This window comes from Palaemon carinicauda, chromosome 32 (genome assembly GCF_036898095.1).
Source record: "Palaemon carinicauda isolate YSFRI2023 chromosome 32, ASM3689809v2, whole genome shotgun sequence".
In the NCBI taxonomy this organism is placed as follows: domain Eukaryota; kingdom Metazoa; phylum Arthropoda; class Malacostraca; order Decapoda; family Palaemonidae; genus Palaemon; species Palaemon carinicauda.
The window spans coordinates 67,991,872-67,996,871 of NC_090756.1; positions in this window are offsets into that span (position 1 = coordinate 67,991,872).

Consider the following 5,000-nt stretch of genomic DNA (forward strand, 5'->3'; position numbering starts at 1 on the left):
ATTCTATTTTTCTTCTAGTGCTGTACCTGTCCCGGCTGCCGGCCTATGAGGCCGGCTGCAGGCCTATGAGGCCGGCAGCCGGGCTATGGGGCCGGCAGCCGGGCAGGTGTAGTCCTCTGGTTCTTTTGCTGCCGGCTGGCATCGGTCTTGTACCTTTCCCGGCCGGCTTATGTCAGCCCTTGTCTGCCGGTCACCAAGAGTGTGGCCGGCAGCTGGGTACTACCTTGTGTAGTTGCTGGCCGGCAGCCATTGCCGGCCAACACTGGCTGTTACCGGCCGGCAGTTGCTGCCGACCGGCACAGGCATTTGATCCAGAGTGCTGCCGCCCTATAGCTGTTAAGTAGTATACTTTAAAGCTAGTTGGGGTGTGTGCCGGCCGGCAAAGGCAGGCCGGCACACATCCCCCTATACTGTACTAGTATTCTTCTGTATAGCATATACAATAAGAAGAAAACTATAGTAAGGGTTTTGGTACAGCACTGTATCTTCTAACACTATTGTGTTTTCTTGCACATCCCTTTGCTGTTGCCCTCAGATAGGAAGCTGAGTTCTTCCCTGTCTATTATCCAGGATTTTAAATCATTGCTTAGGTGTGAGCTCCACCTGTTTCCTCTGGAAACCTTGCATTGGTTACTCTAGAAGAGATAAACCATTTTGATTTTATTATCTGGAAGGCTGCAACAATGGGTTGTGAAGGAAACACAAGTGTGTGTCTTTCCTTTATGAATTGTTATGCTATACTATGCATATCCAGTGATACATAGTTCACTTGATACTCATGGAAATTTCTTCTCTTTACAGAAGGACACTCCAAATTGGGAAGTGCTTTCTGCAATGTCAGCAGCAAGAACCTCTGCGGACATGAGTTTTTTAGGAGACACGCAGCATACGCTGTCTCCAAGGATGATCTCCGGTATTGGGACCCTCAGGTATGTACTGTGTGCACTAACCTGATTACTGAGACATTTAAATAGCTAGGAAGAAGCTTCGTACCTGGGTAAGGGGCTTCCAAAAGAACACTTCTGGCCCTTATCTTCCAAGTGAGAAGATGAGGGCGTATCCTTTCCCTAAGGCATCAGCTGATGCCAGTGATTCCCCAGCCTCAAGAGGAGATCCCCTAAGTTCAGATCCAGGTGGATGCTGAAGTCGCGGTCGCGATGCAAGACATCCAGCTAGATGACAGGATGTATGATGTGGACGGGTGTCAGGAGGAAGACCTCCTGGCAGAAGCCCAGGATGAAGTTGAAGCCCCTCTACATTGGCCGGTCTCCCAGTAGAGCTGGGACTGGCCCTCTCTTCTATTGTTGGAATGATCCAACAAATGCAGAAGGAGAATCAGGAGAAGGCGGCTGCAATGGAACTGCGAATGCAGTGCCTTGCAGAATCACATGGGCCCCAGAAAAAAGCTCAATGTGAAAGACCTTCCCTTGTGGTCAGATGCTAACCCATGGAGGTATGCTGAGCACATGCCGATGACGACTGGAAAGATCGTCATCTCGGATAAGCTGGGCTCAGTTCCCCTGGAGGGTGGAATTCTGGCCCAGCAAGGCATCATATCCGGACTGTTATGTCCGGCTGAGGAAGGAACCAGCTTCAAAGGAGAAGACAGAGCCGAAGGAGGTCATAGTGATGGACCATGCTAAGGCTCAAGCTCTACTTTCATCCTCGATGAAAGAGAGGGGCTTCTCTAACTCAAAGGTAGCCGCATTGAATAGGAAGCTCCCTTCCTTTGTGTCCTCGCCTACTAGAGCCTTCCCCTTTTTACAGAAAGGGTTTCTAGCTGTACTAAAAGCAATCGAGGCCGGCAAGTCTTGCCCCTCCCTAGAGGAGTGTAAACCCTTGTCGCTGGCCCTGCCTATGGACCACAAAGACTGGAAGGACGTCCTTACGTTCTCAGTGGGAAAGTTGGAGGCTGATATTGCCGGACGTCAGTTCGGCAAGGACCTCCCTAAGCTGTCTGACTTTCTTTTGCGAAGTGAGTTCGATACAAAAGAAAGACTGACTGCCTCAATGTCTCTTCAGACTACTCTCGAGACGATGGCAAGTGACCCCAAGATCCATGAAATGTTCATGGTAGTGGCTAAGCCTCATCTGGCCACAGTGACGAAGGACCTTTATGGCTTCGTCAAGGCAAGGAGAGCTTGTAGGGAGTTCGTGTTTACCTCGGCTACGGTGAGGCACGAGCCAAAGAAACTAATCTCCTCCAACATTTGGGGAAAAGACTTTTTCCCTACCGACTTGGTCAAAGAAGTTGTTGATAAGGCCGCCTTGGAGAATAGAAACCTTCTCCAGAAGTGGGGCCTGGCTATCAAAAGAAAGTCTTCCCCGGATGAGGGTCCTCAACCAAAGAGGAAGACTATGAGGACTAGGCTACCGTCTCGGCCAGCCAAGCCTCTTAGACAGCAACTGCAATTGCCATTGCCCCCAGTGCCCCAGATCGTGGCACAAACCCCGACCACCTTTCAGTGGGTACCCCAGGCCGTGTCAACACAGTCCACGGCATTCACCCCAGCGTTCGAAGGGCAGTCTACTTCCTTTCGAGCAAAGCCTAGAGGAGCAGCCAGAGGCTCGTCTAGACGCCCCTCAAGGGGAAGGGGATTCAGGGGTGGTCGTGGTCAGGAAGGCAAGACCTCAGGACGGCAGTCCAAGTGAGGTGATACCGGTAGGAGGGAGACTTCTGAAATTTCGGGATCGGTGGACCTTCGATCCCTGGGCCCACAGCCTACTCAAGAATGGACTGGGCGGGAGCTGGTACAGCACTCCACCCCCGTGCCTTCGGTTTTTCCAACACTCCACCCCCATTATGGAGGAGTACGTTCAAGAACTGTTGGAGAAAAAAGGTGATCCGAAGGGTGAAGCCCATCAATTTCTAAGGGAGGCTGTTTTGTGTTCCCAAGAAAGGCTTGGAAAAGCTCAGAGTCATTCTGGACTTGTCGCCACTCAACAAGTTCATAGTGAATTGCAAATTCAAAATGCTAACACTGCAACACATAAGGACCTTACTGCCCAAGAGGGCATATTCCGTCTCTATAGACTTGTCAGACGCCTATTGGCACATCCCAATTAGCCATCGACTCTCCCCCTACCTAGGGTTCAGGCTACAACGAAGACTATATGCCTTCGGAGCCATGCCATTCGGGCTAAACATAGCCCCAAGGATTTTTTACGAAGCTTGCGAGCGTAGCTCTCAAACAATTACGCCTAAAGGGAATTCAGGTAGTAGCCTACCTGGACGACTGGTTGGTGTGGGCAGCATCCGAGACAGAATGCTTGCAAGCTTCCAGTCAAGTGATCCAGTTCCTAGAGTACCTAGGCTTCAAGATCAACAGAATAAGTCTCGACTTTCTCCATCTCAAAAGTTCCAGTGGCTTGGAATCCACTGGGACCTTTTGTCACACCGTTTCTCCACCCCGGCGAAGAAAAGGAAGTAGATAGCGGGTTCTGTCAAGAGACTTCTAGATTCCGAAAGGATATCAAGACACGAGCAGGAGAGAGTACTGCGCTCTCTCCAGTTTGCTTCGGTGACAGACCCAGTGCTAAGAGCACAGCTAAAGGATGCAATCGGAGTTTGGAGAAGTTATGCATCAAACGCGTGAAGAGATCTGAGAAGACCAGCCGCTTCGGCTAAGTACTCTTCTCAGGCCTTGGTCCCAAGCCAGACATCTAAAGAAGTCGGTTCTTCTTCAGCCACCTCCCCCGTCGGTGACGATTCACTCAGACGCCTCGAAGGAGGGATGGGGAGGTCACTCTCATCGGAAAAAAGTCCAGGGGACTTGGTCCAGGCTATTCAAGACCTTTCACATAAAACTTTCTAGAAGCTAGGGCAGTGCTCCTTACCTTAAAGAAAGTCTCCCCGCATCACTCGATCCACATAAGGTGGTGATAGACAGCGAGGTAGTTGTGAGATACTTGAATCGACAAGGATCGAGGTCACCACCTCTCACCCAGGTGATGTTGGCCGTCTTCCGATTGGCGGAAAAGAAGAAGTGGTACCTGTCGGCAGTTCACCTTCAAGGAGTCCGCAATGTGACAGCGGACGCTCTATCCAGGTTCACACCGATAGAGTCGGAATGGTCCTTAGACGCAGGATCATTCTCCTTCATTCTGAATCAGTCCCAGAACTGCAGATAGACCTCTTTGCGACGAAAGACAACAAGAAGTTGCCCCTGTACGTGCCCCGTACGAGGACCCCTTAGCGGAAGCAGTGGACGCGATGTCCCTCGGCTGGAACAGATGGTCCAAGATTTATCTGTTCCCTCCTCACAACCTTCTGTTGAGGGTCCTCAACAAACTGAGATCCTTCAAAGGGTAGCGGCAATAGTGGCCCACAAGTGGCCGAACAGCGTGTGGTTCCTCCTGGCATTGGAACTGTAGCTGAAGTTTGTACCACTACCAGATCCAGTTCTGACCCAGCGAGTCCAGAAGTCAACTGTCTGCGCTTCATTACAGAAAACCCCGGACCCTGCAGTTCATGATTTTCTCTCCCTAGCGGTGAGAAAGCGTTTCGGGATTTCGAAAGCCAGTATAGACTTCCTTGAGGAATATAAGTGCAAATCTACTAGAAGGCAATGTCAGCGTGTAAGTCTGCTTTGACAAGACCCATTCTATATGCCTTCCAGGTCGACCTAGGTAACGAGATCTTTAATAAAGTCCCGAAAGCCTGTGCTAGGCTCAGACCTTCAGCACCTCCAAAGCCCATTTCATGGTCTTTAGACAAGTTCTTCGTTTCACTTCTCTGTTGAGCAATGAAGAGTGTGCGTTAAAGGATTTGACACAAAAAGTTATTTTCCTATTTGGCACTCGCGTCCGGGGCCAGGGTTAGTGAGATTGTAGCCTCTCGAGAGAGGCAGGTCGTGTTCAGTTCCTGGATGGGGGAGAACTGAACCTGTTTCCGGATCCTACGTTTCTCGCCAAGAATGAGTTACCCACCAACAGGTGGGGTCCCTGGAGAATCTGCCCTCTGAAAGAAGATGCATCTCTATGTCCAGTAGAATGCCTAA